General features: G+C 45.9%; 1 long non-coding RNA gene across 2 annotated transcripts; it reads left to right on the forward strand.

The window, feature by feature from the left end:
• The first annotated feature begins 265 nt into the window (after positions 1 to 265).
• Positions 266 to 2,990, forward strand: LOC125523896 (uncharacterized). 2 transcript variants are annotated; one of them, XR_015610113.1, is made up of 4 exons: positions 266 to 779; positions 1,437 to 1,571; positions 1,704 to 1,856; positions 2,581 to 2,990. It is a non-coding gene; the product is annotated as an uncharacterized LOC125523896 (long non-coding RNA). The 2 variants fall into 2 exon arrangements; XR_007292058.2 differs by having other exon boundaries at positions 2,590 to 2,990.
• The last annotated feature ends 17,635 nt before the right edge of the window (positions 2,991 to 20,625 follow it).

The raw sequence follows: 20,625 nt of genomic DNA on the forward strand, positions 1-20,625 counted from the left end.
CAACAACTTAGCTGTCGGCAACTGGCTAACAACACGTTGTGTGTCGGCACATGTGTGGGACCTAACAAATTATGTGTCGGCGTAGGTATATGCTTACTGACATCCAATATGTGTCGCCGTATGTAGGGTGTATGGACACGGAATAAGTGTTGGCGTAGGTGCACACGTGTCAAGCCACTGAAGCTTGGAATTTTTTTTATCAAAATCCTGAAACTTGGAAAGTTGGCGCGCCATTTAGGCGCGAGACGGGAATTTTTTTGGCTGACCCGTGCAAAATATCCCCCGAATCGGACCAAGTCCGTAACCTACCCGTGCCAGCCGCCGCCCTCGCACCCCATCCCTATCCTCTCGTCCTCGCGCTCAACCCACGGCCCTGCCGCCGTCGCCGCCGTATTCATTCTCCACCCATGGTCCTGCTGCCGTCGCCGCCGTACTCGCGCTCTGTCTAAGATCCAGCCGCCGTCGTCACGCTCCGCCCGAGATCGAGCCGCGGTCCTCGCGCTCTGCCTGAGATCCAGCCGCGGTCCTCGTGCTCAGGGATCCACCCCCTCCCCTGATCCCCGTCCTCCAGCCCCCAACTTCGTTCGTCATCTCCCTCGCGCTTCTCCCCTGTCGCCCCCGCCCCAGGCCCCAGCCCTACCACGAGCTCTCCATCCGTGCTCCCCATTCCTGCTGCCGCCGGTAGAGATCCATCCACGAGCTCTCCATCCCGCTGCGCCCCTCCCGAGGCCAGCCGTCTGTTGCTGCAGATATCCGCACAGACTCGTCTTTTCCAATAGGTAAGCATCGACTCCTCCTGAGATATCCTTTTCTGTACTGCTGCATGATGCGTGCTTGTGCATTGCTGAACTTTAAACCATATGTCATTGCTGAACTCTGAAAATTAGGGTAACACTTTCATATCTTCTGCTAAGATTTGTTTATTGTACAGTTCTTATTCCTATTTCTCAGCATCTCAATTTTGATACATAGATTGGTGCTACAAAACATAGCAAGCCGTCTGACATCCATGTCTCATAGCTGATTTTCATTTGTATATTCATCATACGACTCTGAACTCTTTATCTCCTTTAAATTAGAAAGTGATTATTCCTTTAACATTTGATATGGGTGAATGTTCATATGTTGTTAGCATTGTGTGACTTCCTGATTTCTAGGTGGTTCAATTTTGTTATTTAAAGCCGTGACCTATTGTGTGACTTCCAATTCTGTGGGTGAGTTGTCATGGTCAAACGGAAGCTCCTGTAGGTGCATAACCTCTGAGTTTTTTTACATGAAGCACTTTTGATTGTCAATACGTATTTCTAAGTTCTATAGTGCAAACGATTGAGTTGGATTCAACTTCATTGTACAACCGAATGTTGTTTGTGCTGTAACATCTTGTAGTTTCTGATGCTTCATGGTTTAATTTTGGGTCGACGTGCTTGGTGCTGCAGGAGCGGTTGTACATGTTGTTGAGCTTGCAGGGCAGCAAGTACGTGGTACTACCTGTCATTCTGTCAACGAGGACGAGGAGGTGGGCGAGCAGAGGGCGCCGAGGTGGACCCTGAGTCCAATCAGCGTTTGAGGAGGCACATTCTAATTTTATTCTCCATCACTTTTGAATTGCATTGTCATCTACACTAGATATTTATGAATAACGGTGTCTTTGTTTGATATAATTTTTTTATGTTATCTATATTGAACACTTTTATTTTTTGCAGGATGGTTGATACATGTCTACACATTTTTCCAGAGCAATTTGTAGTGGAAGAAGTACCCTCAGACTGATAAGAAGGCAACGGTTATTTCTATGAAGTAACGGTTATTGTTGTAGATCAAGGATGACAAGAAGGCAACTAATGTACCAGGTGCAGGTACTAAACATACTACATACATTAAGTTTATTATTTCTCTCTTAGAAATATACATAGATCATTTTGAGCCTTGACTAGAGAGCCAGATTTCTGCCTGAACTTATAGCATTACTAGATACGTTTTGTATCTTGTTGATAAAAGTCCACATACTGCAGTTTATAATTAAAAATATGAAAATGACACAACATGATTTGAAGCGCACATACATTGCTTAGGAGTTAAACATACACGCATTAGTTTGGTGTTATCCCTTTGGTGGTCACAATCTGAAGATCACATGGCATAAACTGAACTTCACATACTACAATTTTTTTGGTCAGAAGTTGTACATTTTAGTTCTACTTCATCAGATAATGTACAAACACTTATTTGTACCATTATTTTCAAACTTTGAAGATCACATCAGGTAACTTCGTATTAGAACAAATACAACTTCACATTGGCTAATCCTACTATAGTTTCTTGCATGTAAGACGTTGAATAAAATTTGTAGATATGCCTGCCATGGTGAAATACTTATTCTATGCATATGTAGATATGTCTGCATGATGATTCCTTTCAGCATTTTATAAATATTTTACCTCGTGTATGACAGAACTATGTTATGTGTGTTATGGACATATGTCATAAATAGTTAATTCTTGTGCTTCTCTTGGCTGTCAATCTCCCTATGAGCTTCAAAGCACTTGAGCTGACTGCACTTTCTACCAAATTCTTGTGGAGTATTTTCAGGTAATCAGCAACCTAGTACGCATGGATGTGATGACTTTGAAGTGTTCTGGAGCATTTGGCTGTCCGTAGTATTTTGGACCAGCCAACTTAATTGTAATCCTGAATCTTATGTGTTTTGTGGACCATTTGGTGCTCAAGTGTTATGGAGTAGAAATCTTGTGCTCATGGATGTTACTCAATTATTTGGACCATTTAGTTTTTGAAGTATTTTAGATCAGCGAGTAGGGGTCCTTTATGTGACTTGTGTTTTCTGGATGGTTGCCAAGATGGCCAAACTTTGCTTTTGTGTAGATTGACTTGTGCTTGAACCTGCAAACAGTGTGTGTGTGTGTGTGTGTAATTTTGTTACCATTTTATCAATGATTGTGCAATGTGTTCATCTTGATATTGTTTGTGGATAACAGTTGAGCATTGTATATAACATTTGAATTAGAGCAGTATCTAATTGTTGTTTTGGCTGTGCACCATCTTACCAACAATTTATATGTCGGCAAAAACATTCCAACACAGAAAGTGTCGGCAAAAGTATACCCCTAACTAGACAAACCATGTGTTGGCAATACTAAATGCCTTTAGACAGACTAAGTGTCGGCATAGGTAGGGTGTACATTGACTTACCATGTGTCAGCATAGGTAGGGTGTACGTTGACTCACCATGTGTCGGCCTAGGTAGGGTGTACATTGACAGATTATCTGTCGGTGTAGGTAGGGTGTATGCTGACAAAAAAGTGACGGCAAGTAAACTTCTGTCGGCAATACCTTTCCCCACAGCAAGTCCTCCGACTGTTTTATCTTCTGTCAGCATATGTGTTAGCTACAATTTATGTGTTGGCAAAGGTACCCTATGCCAACAGATAGTTGTGTCGCCAAAACTTGACCGTGGTGTAGTGATGCTACTCTTGCAAGCTGCGACTGTCCGTTTGCGCAAGCCCGATGCCATGCCCGTGCTGCCGCCGCTGCCTCCCACGCAGGCTACACCCAGGGTTGGATCTTCATCTTCTTGTCCTTCCGTTCGCTTGAAGCCCGGCGACCGCCCTCCAACGAGGGCGCGAGGAAGTGTTGTGTCGGTCTGTCCAGCGGCGGCTAGGTTAGGAGCGAACCAGACTAAAGGCTGGAGCGAATGAATTGGGATTTTTCCTGCTGTCGATCGATATGGGAGGCGCTCGTTTGGGCCGCGAGCCTGCTATAGGGCCTGCCTTGCACTTATGTTATTGGCCCATCCAAATTGAAACATTTTTCCTTCATTTTTTACATTGCCTGCTCGTGCGTTGGGACGAACAAAACTAGCATGGGCCAACCTGGACGACTCAAACTAGGTGCACACTTTCCAGCCACCTGAGGCGGCCGCCCATACCAGCCCCTATGGTGGCGTCGCCCCTTTTTGCGTGTATGATTGGATAGTGAAAAATATTCTAGTGGTGCTTTTGATTTACCCACAGAATGGTTGAATTGCTTGTTTCTATGAACTGAGTTCGCCAATAATGTGAAGGATGCCAGTCTTCTCATCCTATTGTAGATTGCTTAGATCTCGATATGCCAAAAGTAATCGCATGAAATATACAGTAAAAGCCAGTGTGATGTGTTTGGCTACAACTAGTCTGACTACACGTCCTCATATAACATATCAAGGACGCACCATCTTACCAGATTAACCATTCGACTTACCCATGCAGTGTGGGAAGAAAGAAGTATTGGGACTGCGTATCCAAGTAATTGATGCCATGGACTCCTTCGTACAACCATGTAAGCGAAAAAGAAGTTTCAGTGTGCCTGTACAAAGAACTAGCGTAAGTTCAGTTACCTGCTTCTCGGAATTTTAGTTAGCCACTTATTGCAAAATTGTTTAATTACGTTGCTTGGCTTAATTTAGTTTGCTACTGATTACATAATGGCACAGCCTATTAATCATATTGTAGACTGCGCCTATCTATGTGTTTGATACTTACTGTTAAGAATTACCTGTTTGCCTTAACTTAAATATCTACTTGTTTGTTTAACTGCTTTGCTGCTGCAACAACGGGTTACAATGATGTTAATAACTACTTTTCAGCATCCAATTGAAACTCTTTACTTCCTTGTTTGTTTAACTGGTTCGCTGTTATAACTCCCAGTTGAGATGTTTTGCTAACTTCAACTTTTTTGAATCCAATCGGAACTTTAATGGCAAAACAGGTTAGCCCAAGATCAAAGAGCGAGGTCCCCATGGACATTGCATCATCCCACAGCAGTGGCACCGGCCCAATCGTGCATTATGAATTGCCAACTGCTGATGCTCTAGAGGCTAAACTAGTGGTAGAAAGAGATTCTGCTTCTGCACTTAGAGATGAAGTTGACATGTTGAGGAAGCAAACAGCACAATCACAAGCAGTACTCAAGACAACCATTAAATATTTGGTGGATTTCAAAATGAAGCAAGCTGAGACTGACCAGATGTCCTGAAGGAAAAAAGGAAATTAAATTCCTACTTGGTAAATCAGTGGTGAAATGTTCTTTCCATAGTTGAATAACCTTTGTGTTGTCTGTTCATGTAATCAATCAAACCATTTGTTTTAGAGATCATGTAATAATTGTTTTTTTGTTTGTAATTTTATTTGAGCACAAGTCTGTATTAATTGATATGACTCGGAGACATTTCATTTGGATTGCTGTGCCAGACCTACAAATATGCCAATCGGGTTGAATGTGCATTCAGCAATAGTAGTATAGATGGACCATAAGTGGCACGCATCGGAAAGGGCCAAGATGCTGGCTAAAAAAAGGATGCTGCTATAGCCAAAAAAAAGTACAGCGGCCTGGCTTATGTATGTTAGTTGATATTATTGATCCATATACTCTATAAGTGTTTATAGGTCTGTTAGTTCCGTACATTCTTGGTTGATTGACTCGGTATTTGAATCTTGATACATCGCTTGTGTACATATCTAAATGTGAGTACACATTATGCTGCGTGTGACATTTGAGTTGGACATGAAGTGTTCCAAATATTCGAATTCACCTTAAACTGGATTCTAGTTTCTGAATTTGAGTATCGGCATTTGTAAACCATATTCATATATGACAGTGGAATACATCTTTGTCGTCCTTTTAAAGATACATAAAAACACATAGAATGATTTATAAAGATTCATATAGGAATACAAAATGGATTCGAATTTAGTTGCCAGAGTAAACGTGGATGCTTATTGTCCCAAAATTCGAAAGAAACAACAAAATGTCCACTCCCACATCGGCTTCCCGAAGCCAAGTGTTTGGGAGATGGAAATTACTGTCTACCCATTACACGGACAATCCATCGGCTCGATTTCCACTGCTCTAAATAGGGGTAGGTTAGTAACTTCAATTAGACGTGACACGACTGAAGGAAATATGCCCTAGAGGCAATAATAAAGTTATTATTTATTTCCTTGTAATCATGATAAATGTTTATTATTCATGCTAGAATTGTATTAACCGGAAACATAATACATGTGTGAATACATAGACAAACAAAGTGTCACTAGTATGCCTCTACTTGACTAGCTCGGTAATCAAAGATGGTTATGTTTCCTGACCATGAACAATGAGTTGTTATTTGATTAACGAGGTCACATCATTAGTTGAATGATCTGATTGACATGACCCATTTCATTAGCTTAGCACCCGATCGTTTAGTATGTTGCTATTGCTTTCTTCATGACTTATACATGTTCCTATGACTATGAGATTATGCAACTCCCGTTTGCCGGAGGAACACTTTGGGTGCTACCAAACGTCACAATGTAACTGGGTGATTATAAAGGAGCATTACAGGTGTCTCCAAAGGTAGATGTTGGGTTGGCGTATTTCGATATTAGGATTTGTCACTCCGATTGTCGGAGAGGTATCTCTGGGCCCTCTCGGTGATACACATCACATAAGCCTTGCAAGCATTACAACTAATATGTTAGTTGTGAGATGTTGTATTACAGAATGAGTAAAGAGACTTGCCGGTAACGAGATTGAACTAGGTATTGGATACCGACGATCCAATCTCGGGCAAGTAACATACCGATGACAAAGAGAACAACGTATGTTGTTATGCGGTCTGACCGATAAAGATCTTCGTAGAATATGTAGGAGCCAATATGGACATCCAGGTCCCGCTATTGGTTATTGATCGGAGACGTGTCTCGGTCATGTCTACATTGTTCTCGAACCCGTAGGGTCCGCACGCTTAAGGTTACGATGACAGTTATATTATGAGTTTATGCATTTTGATGTACCGAAGGTTGTTCGGAGTCCCGGATGTGATCACGGACATGACGAGGAGTCTCGAAATGGTCGAGACGTAAAGATTGATATATTGGAAGCCTATGTTTGGACATCGGAAGTGTTCCGGGTGAAATCGGGATTTTACCGGGTTACCGGGAGGTTACCGGAACCCCCTGGGAGCCATATGGGCCTTCATGGGCCTTAGTGGAAAGGAGAAAGGGGCAGCCCAAGGTGGCTGCACACCTTCCCCCTCCCCTAGTCCTATTAGGACTAGGAGAAGGTGGCCGGCCCCCCTCTCTCTCTTTCCCCCCTTGGGAATCCTAGTTGGAATAGGATTGGGGGGGAGTCGTACTCCCGGAAGGAGTAGGACTCCTCCTGCGCCCTCCTCCTTGGCCGGCGCCCCCCTCCCCCTTGGCTCCTTTATATACTGAGGCAGAGGCACCCCAGAAAGACACAAGTTGATCCACGTGATCTATTCCTTAGCCGTGTGCGGTGCCCCCTGCCACCATATTCCTCGATAATACTGTAGCGGAGTTTAGGCGAAGCCGTGCTGCTGTAGTTCATCAAGATCGTCACCACGCCATCGTGCTGACGGAACTCTTCCCCGACACTTTGCTGGATCGGAGTCCGGGGATCGTCATCGAGCTGAACGTGTGCTCGAACTCGGAGGTGCCGTAGTTTCGGTGCTTGATTGGTTGGATCGTGAAGACGTACGACTACTTCCTCTACGTCGTGTCAGCGCTTCCGCAGTCAGTCTGCGTTGGGTACGTAGACAACACTCTCCCCTCTCGTTGCTATGCATCACATGATCTTGCATGTGCGTAGGATTTTTTTTTGAAATTAGTACGAAACCCAACAGTGGCATCCGAGCCTAGGTTATTTATGTTGATGTTATATGCACGAGTAGAACACAAGTGAGTTGTGGACGATACAAGTCATACTGCCTACCAGCATGTCATACTTTGGTTCGGCGGTATTGTTGGACGAGACGACCCGGACCAACCTTACGCGTACGCTTACGCGAGACCGGTTCCCTCAACGTGCTTTGCACATAGATGGCTTGCGGGCGACTGTCTCTCCAACTTTAGTTGAACCGAGTGTGGCTACGCCCGGTCCTTGCGAAGGTTAAAACGGAGTCTATTTGACAAACTATCGTTGTGGTTTTGATGCGTAGGTGAGATTGGTTCTTACTTAAGCCCGTAGCAGCCACGTAAAACTTGCAACAACAAAGTAGAGGACATCTAACTTGTTTTTGCAGGGCATGTTGTGATGTGATATGGTCAAGGCATGATGCTGAATTTTATTGTATGAGATGATCATGTTTTGTAACCGAGTTATCGGCAACTGGCAGGAGCCTTATGGTTGTCGCTTTATTGTATGCAATGCAATCACGATGTAATGCTTTACTTTATTACTAAACGGTAGTGATAGTCGTGGAAGCATAAGATTGGCGAGACGACAACGATGCTATGATGGAGATCAAGGTGTCGCGCCGGTGACGATGGTGATCATGACGGTGCTTCGGAGATGGAGATCACAAGCACAAGATGATGATGGCCATATCATATCACTTATATTGATTGCATGTGATGTTTATCTTTTTATGCATCTTATCTTGCTTTGATTGACGGTAGCATTATAAGATGATCTCTCACTAAATTATCAAGAAGTGTTCTCCCTAAGTATGCACCATTGCCAAAGTTCGTCGTGCCCAGACACCACGTGATGATCGGGTGTGATAAGCTCTACGTCCATCTACAACGGGTGCAAGCTAGTTTTGCACAAGCAGAATACTCAGGTTAAACTTGACGAGCCTAGCATATGCAGATATGGCCTCAGAACACGGAGACCGAAAGGTCGAGCGTGAATCATATAGTAGATATGATCAACATAAACGATGTTCACCATTGAAAACTACTCCATCTCACGTGATGATCGGTTATGGTTTAGTTGATTTGGATCACGTAATCACTTAGAAGATTAGAGGGATGTCTATCTAAGTGGGAGTTCTTTAGTAATATGATTAATTGAACTTAAATTTATCATGAACTTAGTCCCTGATAGTATCTTGCTTGTTTATGTTGATTGTAGATAGATGGCTCGTGCTGTTGTTCCGTTGAATTTTAATGCGTTCCTTGAGAAAGCAAAGTTGAAAGATGATGGTAGCAATTACACGGACTGGGTCCGTAACTTGAGGATTATCCTCATTGCTGCTCAGAAGAATTACGTCCTGGAAGCACCGCTGGGTGCCAGGCCTGCTGCTGGAGCAACACCAGATGTTATGAACGTCTGGCAGAGCAAAGCTGATGACTACTCGATAGTTCAGTGTGCCATGCTTTACGGCTTAGAATCGGGACTTCAACGACGTTTTGAACGTCATGGAGCATATGAGATGTTCCAGGAGTTGAAGTTAATATTTCAAGCAAATGCCCGGATTGAGAGATATGAAGTCTCCAATAAGTTCTATAGCTGTAAGATGGAGGAGAACAGTTCTGTCAGTGAGCATATACTCAAGATGTCTGGGTATAATAATCACTTGATTCAATTGGGAGTTAATCTTCCGGATGATTGCGTCATTGACAGAATTCTCCAATCACTGCCACCAAGCTACAAGAGCTTCGTGATGAACTATAATATGCAAGGGATGAACAAGACTATTCCCGAGCTCTTCGCAATGCTGAAAGCTGCGGAGGTAGAAATCAAGAAGGAGCATCAAGTGTTGATGGTTAACAAGACCACTAGTTTCAAGAAAAAGGGCAAAGGGAAGAAGAAGGGGAACTTCAAGAAGAACGGCAAGCAAGTTGCTGCTCAGGAGAAGAAACCCAAGTCTGGACCTAAGCCTGAAACTGAGTGCTTCTACTGCAAGCAGACTGGTCACTGGAAGCGGAACTGCCCCAAGTATTTGGCGGATAAGAAGGATGGCAAGGTGAACAAAGGTATATGTGATATACATTTTATTGATGTGTACCTTACTAGAGCTCGCAGTAGCACCTGGGTATTTGATACTGGTTCTGTTGCTAATATTTGCAACTCGAAACAGGGACTACGGAATAAGCGGGCACTGGCAAAAGACGAGGTGACGATGCGCGTGGGAAACGGTTCCAAAGTCGATGTGATCGCGGTCGGCACGCTACCTCTACATCTACCTTCGGGATTAATATTAGACCTAAATAATTGTTATTTGGTGCCAGCGTTGAGCATGAACATTATATCTGGATCTTGTTTAATGCGAGACGGTTATTCATTTAAATCAGAGAATAATGGTTGTTCTATTTATATGAGTAATATCTTTTATGGTCATGCACCCTTGAAGAGTGGTCTATTTTTATTGAATCTCGATAGTAGTAATACACATATTCATAATGTTGAAGCCAAAAGATGCAGAGTTGATAATGAAAGTGCAACCTATTTGTGGCACTGTCGTTTAGGTCATATCGGTGTAAAGCGCATGAAGAAACTCCATACTGATGGACTTTTGGAATCACTTGATTATGAATCACTTGGTACTTGCGAACCGTGCCTCATGGGCAGGATGACTAAAACACCGTTCTCCGGTACTATGGAGAGAGCAACAGATTTGTTGGAGATCATACATACCGATGTATGTGGTCCGATGAATATTGAGGCTCGTGGCGGATATCGTTATTTTCTCACCTTCACAGATGATTTAAGCAGATATGGATATATCTACTTAATGAAACATAAGTCTGAAACATTTGAAAAGTTCAAAGAATTTCAGAGTGAAGTTGAAAATCATCGTAACAAGAAAATAAAGTTTCTACGATCTGATCGTGGAGGAGAATATTTGAGTTACGAGTTTGGTGTACATTTGAAAAACTGTGGAATAGTTTCGCAACTCACGCCACCTGGAACACCACATCGTAATGGTGTGTCCGAACGTCGTAATCGTACTTTACTAGATATGGTGCGATCTATGATGTCTCTTACTGATTTACCGCTATCGTTTTGGGGTTATGCTCTAGAGACGGCTGCATTCACATTAAATAGGGCACCATCAAAATCCGTTGAGACGACGCCTTATGAACTGTGGTTTGGCAAGAAACCAAAGTTGTCGTTTCTTAAAGTTTGGGGCTGCAATGCTTATGTGAAAAAGCTTCAACCTGATAAGCTCGAACCCAAATCGGAGAAATGTGTCTTCATAGGATACCCAAAGGAAACTGTTGGGTACACCTTCTATCACAGATCCGAAGGCAAGACATTCGTTGCTAAGAATGGATCCTTTCTAGAGAAGGAGTTTCTCTCAAAAGAAGTGAGTGGGAGGAAAGTAGAACTTGACGAGGTAACTGTACCTGCTCCCTTACTGGAAAGTAGTTCATCACAGAAAACTGTTTCAGTGACACCTACACCAGTTAGTGAGGAAGCCAATGATAATGATCATGAAACTTCAGATCAAGATACTACTGAACCTCATAGATCAACCAGAGTAAGATCCGCACCAGAGTGGTACGGTAATCCTATTCTGGAAGTCATGCTACTAGATCATGATGAACCTACGAACTATGAAGAAGCGATGGTGAGCCCAGATTCCGCAAAGTGGCTTGAAGCCATGAAATCTGAGATGGGATCCATGTATGAGAACAAAGTATGGACTTTGGTTGACTTGCCCGATGATTGGCAAGCAATTGAGAATAAATGGATCTTTAAGAAGAAGACTGACGCTGATGGTAATGTTACTGTCTACAAAGCTCGACTTGTCGCAAAAGGTTTTCGGCAAGTTCAAGGGATTGACTACGATGAGACCTTCTCACCCGTAGCGATGCTTAAGTCCGTCCGAATCATGTTAGCGATTGCCGCATTTTATGATTATGAAATTTGGCATATGGATGTCAAAACTGCATTCCTGAATGGATTTCTGGAAGAAGAGTTGTATATGATACAACCGGAAGGTTTTGTCGATCCAAAGGGAGCTAACAAAGTGTGCAAGCTCCAGCGATCCATTTATGGACTGGTGCAAGCCTCTCGGAGTTGGAATAAACGTTTTGATAGTGTGATCAAAGCATTTGGTTTTATACAGACTTTCGGAGAAGCCTGTATTTACAAGAAAGTGAGTGGGAGCTCTGTAGCATTTCTGATATTATATGTGGATGACATATTGCTGATTGGAAATGATATAGAATTTCTGGATAGCATAAAGGGATACTTGAATAAAAGTTTTTCAATGAAAGACCTCGGTGAAGCTGCTTACATATTAGGCATTAAGATCTATAGAGATAGATCAAGACGCTTAATTGGACTTTCACAAAGCACATACCTTGACAAAATTTTGAAAAAGTTCAAAATGGATCAAGCAAAGAAAGGGTTCTTGCCTGTGTTACAAGGTGTGAAGTTGAGTAAGACTCAATGCCGACCACTGCAGAAGATAGAGAGAATATGAAAGATGTTCCCTATGCATCAGCCATAGGATCTATCATGTATGCAATGCTGTGTACCAGACCTGATGCGTGCCTTGCTATAAGTTTAGCAGGGAGGTACCAAAGTAATCCAGGAGTGGATCACTGGACGGCGTTCAAGAACATCCTGAAATACCTGAAAAGGACTAAGGATATGTTTCTCGTATATGGAGGTGACAAAGAGCTCACCATAAAAGGTTACGTTGATGCAAGCTTTGACACTGATCCGGACGATTCTAAATCGCAAACCGGATACGTGTTTACATTAAACGGTGGAGCTGTCAGTTGGTGCAGTTCTAAACAAAGCGTCGTAGCGAGATCTACATGTGAAGCGGAGTACATAGCTGCTTCGGAAGCAGCGAACGAAGGAGTCTGGATGAAGGAGTTCATATCCGATCTAGGTGTCATACCTAATGCATCGGGTCCAATGAAAATCTTTTGTGACAATACTGGTGCAATTGCCTTGGCAAAGGAATCCAGATTTCACAAAAGGACCAAACACATCAAGAGACGCTTCAACTCCATCCGGGATCTAGTCCCGGTGGGAGACATAGAGATTTGCAAGATACATACGGATCTGACTATTGCAGACCCGTTGACTAAGCCTCTTGCACGAGCAAAACATGATCAGCACCAAGGCTCCATGGGTGTTAGAATCATTACTGTGTAATCTAGATTACTGACTCTAGTGCAAGTGGGAGACTGAAGGAAATATTCCCTAGAGGCAATAATAAAGTTATTATTTATTTCCTTGTAATCATGATAAATGTTTATTATTCATGCTAGAATTGTATTAACCGGAAACATAATACATGTGTGAATACATAGACAAACAAAGTGTCACTAGTATGCCTCTACTTGACTAGCTCGGTAATCAAAGATGGTTATGTTTCCTGACCATGAACAATGAGTTGTTATTTGATTAACGAGGTCACATCATTAGTTGAATGATCTGATTGACATGACCCATTTCATTAGCTTAGCACCCGATCGTTTAGTATGTTGCTATTGCTTTCTTCATGACTTATACATGTTCCTATGACTATGAGATTATGCAACTCCCGTTTGCCGGAGGAACACTTTGGGTGCTACCAAATGTCACAACGTAACTGGGTGATTATAAAGGAGCATTACAGGTGTCTCCAAAGGTAGATGTTGGGTTGGTGTATTTCGAGATTAGGATTTGTCACTCCGATTGTCGGAGAGGTATCTCTGGGCCCTCTCGGTGATACACATCACATAAGCCTTGCAAGCATTACAACTAATATGTTAGTTGTGAGATGTTGTATTGCGGAACGAGTAAAGAGACTTGCCGGTAACGAGATTGAACTAGGTATTGGATACCGACGATCCAATCTCGGGCAAGTAACATACCGATGACAAAGAGAACAACGTATGTTGTTATGCGGTCTGACCGATAAAGATCTTCGTAGAATATGTAGGAGCCAATATGGAAATCCAGGTCCCGCTATTGGTTATTGACCGGAGACGTGTCTCGGTCATGTCTACATTGTTCTCGAACCCGTAGGGTCCGCACGCTTAAGGTTACGATGACAGTTATATTATGAGTTTATGCATTTTGATGTACCGAAGGTTGTTCGGAGTCCCGGATGTGATCACGGACATGACGAGGAGTCTCGAAATGGTCGAGACGTAAAGATTGATATATTGGAAGCCTATGTTTGGACATCGGAAGTGTTCCGGGTGAAATCGGGATTTTACCGGGTTACCGGGAGGTTACCGGAACCCCCCGGGAGCCATATGGGCCTTCATGGGCCTTAGTGGAAAGGAGAAAGGGGCAGCCCAAGGTGGCTGCGCACCTTCCCCCTCCCCTAGTCCTATTAGGACCAGGACAAGGTGGCCGCCCCCCCTCTCTCTCTTTCCCCCCTTGGGAATCCTAGTTGGAATAGGATTGGGGGGGAGTCCTACTCCCGGAAGGAGTAGGACTCCTCCTGCGCCCTCCTCCTTGGCCGGCGCCCCCCTCCCCCTTGGCTCCTTTATATACTGAGGCAGAGGCACCCCAGAAAGACACAAGTTGATCCACGTGATCTATTCCTTAGCCGTGTGCGGTGCCCCCTGCCACCATATTCCTTGATAATACTGTAGCGGAGTTTAGGTGAAGCCCTGCTGCTGTAGTTCATCAAGATCATCACCACGCCGTCGTGCTGACGGAACTCTTCCCCGACACTTTGCTGGATCGGAGTCCGGGGATCGTCATCGAGCTGAACGTGTGCTCGAACTCAGAGGTGCCGTAGTTTCGGTGCTTGATCGGTTGGATCGTGAAGACGTACGACTACTTCCTCTACGTCGTGTCAGCGCTTCCGCAGTTGGTCTGCGTTGGGTACGTAGACAACACTCTCCCCTCTCGTTTCTATGCATCATATGATCTTGCGTGTGCGTAGGAATTTTTTTTGAAATTACTATGAAACCCAACAACGACCGCCTCTGAGACCATTCCAACACGGTGGGTGAGGGAGTCCTGGATTCGGGGGTGTCCGGGTAGCCGGACTATACCTTCAGCCGGACTCCTGGACTTTGAAGATACAAGATTGAAGACTTCGTCCCGTGTCCGGAAGGGACTTTCCTTGGCGTGGAAGGCAAGCTTGGTGATACAGATATGTAGATCTCCTACCATTGTAACCGACTCTGTGTAACCCTAACCCTCTCCGGTGTCTATATAAACCGGAGGGTTTTAGTCCGTAGGACAACACAAAATCATACCATAGGCTAGCTTCTAGGGTTTAGCCTCCTTGATCTCATGGTAGATCTACTCTTGTACTACCCATATCATCAATATTAATCAAGCAGGACATAGGGTTTTACCTCCATCAAGAGGGCCCGAACCTGGGTAAAACATCGTGTCCCTTGTCTCCTGTTACCATCCGCCTAGACGCACAGTTCGGGACCCCCTACCCGAGATCCGCCGGTTTTGACACCGACATTGGTGCTTTCATTGAGAGTTCCTCTGTGTCGTCACTTTTAGGCCCGATGGCCCCTCCGATCATCAATAGCGATGCAGTCCAGGGTGAGACCTTTCTCCGCAGACAGATCTTCGTATTCGGTGGCTTTGCACTGCGGGCCAATTCGCTTGGCCATCTGGAGCAGATCGAAAGCTACGCCCCTGGCCGTCAGGTCAGATTTGGAAGTCTAAACTACACGGCTGACATCCGCGGAGACTTGATCTTCGACGGGTTCGAGCCACAGCCGAGCGCGCCGCACTGTCATGATGGGCATGATCTAGCTCTGCCGCCGGACAGTGCTCTGGAGGTCGCACCCGCGTCGGCTTCGACCCTTAATTCGGAGCCAGCTGCGCCTATCGAGGATGGGTGGTTGGACACCGCCTCGAGGGCTGCAATCTTTACGGTGATCGAGCCGAACACCAGCCCTGTCCCCGATAAGGCTCGTGACTCCAAGTGGCCGGACTCCTTTCCGGACTCCGAGCCCTCCGCGCCCCTGCCGATCGAATCCGATTGGGCGTCGATCATGGAGTTCACCGTCGCGGACATCTTTCAGCACTCGCCCTTCGGCGACATTCTGAAGTCACTAAAGTCTCTCTCTTTATTAGGAGAGCCCTGGCCGGACTACGGTCAGCAAGGTTGGGATACGGACGATGGAGAAATTCAAAGCCCACCCACCACCCATTTGGTAGCTATTGTCGATAATTTAAACGACGTGCTCAACTTCGACTCCGAAGACATCGACGGTATGGACGACAATGTAGGAGACGCACATGAACCAACGCCTATAGGGCACTGGACAGCCACCTCACCTCATGATGTGTACATGGTGGACACACCTGAAGGAAGCGACGACGAGGAACACAGGGAGGCAATGAGGGATCGTTCTCTCGAAAAGCAAGCAAAGCGGCGACGTAAGCGCCGCTCCAAGCCCCGCCTCGACAAAGAAAACAGCCATACAAACCCAGCCATAGAGCAGGACGAGCCGGCGGACGACGAGCATGCCTTAGAGCAACCATCCGAATAGGACAACTTGGATAAACAAACCGAACAACCCGTCCCCGGCAAAAACGACATTCCGGACGACCTTACACCGGATAAGCTCATGGAGCAGAAGAACCTCCACAAAAGGCTCGTCGCCACTGCACGTAGCCTGAAAAAGCAGAAGCGGAAGCTCAAAACTGCGGAAGACGCACTCAGAATCAGATGGAGCAAAGTACTCAACACCGCAGACAAATACGGCGGCAGTCGCCGCACAAAAAGCTATCCGAAGCGAAAGCTACTGCCTGAATTCGACAAGGAGGCCTTAGAGCCCCCGCAGTCAAAAAGTAAGAAAGCCACCCGGTCGGATAGACGACCCCATGGCCAGCAAGGAGCGGCAAGCGGCGCCGCACACAAGCCGGCACGCGATCCACTTAAGGATTCGCATCAAAAATATGGCCCAGCCAGATCTATTTATGGGCCAAGAAAGCAAGCTCTCGTAAGCAATGCAACACAACTAGTATCCGAACATCACGGCACACCCAAATACAGGGGTGCCACACACCCCCTATGTTTCACCGATGAGGTCCTGGATCATGAATTTCCAGCGGGATTCAAGCCCGTAAACATAGAGGCGTACGACGGAACAACAGACCCTGGAGTCTGGATCGAGGATTATATCCTCCACATACACATGGCTAGAGGAGATGACCTCCACGCCATAAAATACATACCCCTCAAGCTCAAAGCGCCAGCCCGGCATTGGCTTAAAAGCCTTCCCGAAAACACAATTGGAAGTTCGGAAGAGCTCGAGGACGCTTTCCGAGCAAACTTTCAAGGGACCTATGTCCGCCCTCCGGATGCAGACGATATCAGTCACATAACTCAACAGCCCGGAGAGTCAGCTCGGCAATTCTGGATATAATCCTCACTAAAAAGAATCGGATAGTCGACTGTCCGGACGCCGAAGCCTTAGCAGCTTTTAAGCATAGCGTTCGAGACGAATGGCTCGCCAGACACCTCGGCCAAGAAAAGCCAAGAACAATGGCCGCATTAACAAGCCTCATGACCCGCTTTTGCGCAGGAGAGGACAGCTGGTTGGCAAGATGTAGCACCAGCGACCCAAGTACATCCGAAGTTAGAGACGGAAACGGAAAACCGCGACGCAACAAGGACCAGCGCCGGACTAAGGGAAGCAGTCCGAAGAGCACGTCAGTCAATGCTGGATTCAAAAGCTCGCGGCAGAACCAGAAAAAGCCGCCCCTCCAGGATAACAGGGACAAGCTATCCAACCTAAACAAAATCTTGGACAGGATATGTCAAATACACAGTACTCCCGGGAAGCCTGCTAACCATACCCACAGAGATTGTTGGGTCTTCAAACAGTCCGGCAAACTCAAAGCCGAACACAAGGGGCTCGACACACCAAGCGAGGATGATGACGAACCCCACAAGCAGAGCACCAGGAAACAGAAGAATTTTCCACAGGAAGTCAAAACAGTAAACTTACTTCACGTGGCAAAACGCGCGGCGCCCATAGAGGTACGCGCCATACAGCCTATCCCAAAGGAGTCTCGCCACTGGTTGTTAAAACCAATCACCTTCGATCATCTGGATTACTCTGGAAGTATCAGGAACACAGGGTGGACTCCATTTTACAAATGTCCAGTAATCGGCGGACTCCATTTTACAAATGTCCTGATGGACGGCGGCAGTGGTCTAAACCTGATATATTAGGACACAATCCGCCACATGGGGATAGACCCAACAAAAATTCACCGTAGCAAAACCTCCTTTCAAGGGGTAACGCCAGGTCCGGATACCCATTGCATGGGTTCTCTCTAGCTAGAAGTTATGTTCGGCTCCCCGATAACTTCCGCCGCGAAAAGCTAACTTTTCACATCGTCCCATTCTCAAGTAGCTATCAAGCACTGCTGGGACGCGAAGCTTTCGCCCGCTTTAATGCAATACCACATTATGCATCTCTTACGCTTAAGATGCCCGGTCCATGAGGCATCATCTCACTAAAGGGAAACATTGAGTGAGCCCCCCCGCGAGGAAGATTGTGCAGCTGCCTTAACAGCCCCACAATAAAACGGCTTCATCAGCCAAAACATCTAAACAGGTCGTTAAGACCACGGACACGGCTAGACGAGTCTGGTATAAACATATAACTGATAAAAGGCTTAACAGCCGTATACCCCCGCACTAGGGGCTCAGCGCATATAAAATAAGAGACAATGAAGCTCAATTTTACCCATTTCAATTTATACTTTGTTTATCTAGTATAACTTTTGTTTGGCACGACCCTCTTTTCAACTAAGTTCCTCTCTTTTACAGATGAACACCGTGCTGCGCCCGTCCAGGATACGACACAACGGAGACACAGGCGCAGACATGCAGCAGGGACCCGTTCTAAGGATTCTTTTCAGATTAAGACCCTGCGTAAACCTTTTTTACTGTCTCTTGTTGATACACATCCCCTGGTTTTTTGGTATAACCAAGGAGGAGGCTGGCGTCTTGGCATGTGGCCACGTCAGAATTTTTGCACGTACGTGGACACTAGGGGCTTATAACTAAGGGCGTTGTCTCGCCCGCCCTCATAAAGACCGAATACCTTAGGGAGTGTTCGGCGTCGGGAGTTTGGCCTTATATGCATCAGCTCCGAATCATGTCTTTGGTCAAATGTTGGGTTGCTCGGCTCCTGTGTTTTGCTGCCTTACGTTCCGCTCTATCGGCTAAGGCGGCACCAGGAGAACTACTGCGATTGTGCCCCGGTTCGGCCAGACGAGCACCTCAGTAGAGAAAGCCGAAAACTGACCGTCATGATATAGCGTGAGACTGGTCAACCACTCGATGACTTACCGGAATCTATAGGATTCCTCCGCATTAACGAAGGGCCGTTACCCAGCCAGGCACATACGCGCCCCGAATTCGGGCGAGCGCGGTCGCCACCAGGGGCTATCTAAGTAGCCTCACCATCAAGCTCCTATGGCTAAGTGAAAGTGATAAAGCATTATAGTCCGATTGCCTAGTTCGCTGCACTATCACCTCCTTTGTAGGACCAAGACGTTGGATCAAGTGTGAAAATGCGCCTTCTGCGAACACCCCCGCATTATTTGCGTGGGGGCTGAAGCCGACGACTGCCATCTTTCAGATTATATATATATATATATCTTAAACGGCTGCACAGGAGGTGTTACAATACTTGAAGGCACAAGTATAAAAAGCTTCTATAATTTATCAAAATATTGTCTTACAATAACACATGATATTCAAATATAGCATCCTTCGAGCAATGCGTCTCTATTATACGAGTGCCTTGCAGAACTTCTGGAAAATAGTGCTCGGCAGGTACTCGGCTTCCGTCCGAATCTCGGGATGCAACAGCGGTGGTTTCCATCTCCGCCCAGTATGTCTTGACACGGGCAAGAGCCATCCGCGCACCCTCTATGCACGCTGACCTCTTCATAGCATTAATATGCGGCACCGCACCAAGGAACTGCTGCACCAAGCTGAAATAACTTTTCGGCTCCGATCTCTCCGGCCACAGATGACTCATGACGCACTTCATGGCGAGTCCGGACATCCTATTCAGCTCAGCCCATTCGGCCAGACGATCGGCCACTGACAGTGGACGCTCTGGATTGTGGAACTGCGGCTAGAATAGCTTTTCCACTTCGCGATCTTCTTGATCTCGAAAGTGTTCGGTCGCATCAGCAGCACTCGCTGCCAAATCCAGATAGGTGTCCGCCGTACTCCACAACCGGTCTAACGGAGCATGCTTAGGATCACAAAACTTCCGCCACAGCATAAAGGGCTTTCCAGCCGCGATCTCTCCGGCCTGACGCAGCTCCTCCTTCGCAGCTCTCATCGCAGAGCGAGCATCCTTGGCATTGGCAACGGCCTTCTCCAAGTCCGTATGTTCCGCCCGGTCTTCTTTTTCAAGAAGCTTGCAACGGTCAGCAGTGCTCTTCAGCTTCACGGCCATCTCGGCCATCTCTTTCTTGCTTCAGCAGTGAGCAACCTGTTCGGCTCTCAGCTCTTCAAGGGCCTTCCCGGCAGCCGCATCACTTTTTCTGGCTTGCTCCTTGGCTCAGGCAAGTTCCGCCCGAATATTCTCCATGGCAGCAGCACCGTCTGCATCAAGCACACACACTGTAATATAATGGCATAAAAAGCTCCCCTTACCAGGCGCCACCGGAGGGATTACATACCTTGTGCCTCGTCAAGCCGCTTGTTAACAAGCACGATGTCGGCATCTGCCATGTCAAGTTGCCGCTTTAGCTCGGCAAATTCATCAGTCCGGCTGGATGCCGGACACTTCACCACCTACATACAAAGGCGGCATTTTAGACCTGGGATTATGATCCTCTGCGCGCTGTCACTTTTGATAACGCACAGAGTCTCAGGGGCTACTATCTACACAGGGCGCATCTTATTTATGCGCAACTGTC

Source organism: Triticum urartu, chromosome 1A (assembly GCF_056163025.1).
Source record: "Triticum urartu cultivar PI428250 chromosome 1A, HENAU_Tu73, whole genome shotgun sequence".
Lineage (NCBI taxonomy): Eukaryota > Viridiplantae > Streptophyta > Magnoliopsida > Poales > Poaceae > Triticum > Triticum urartu.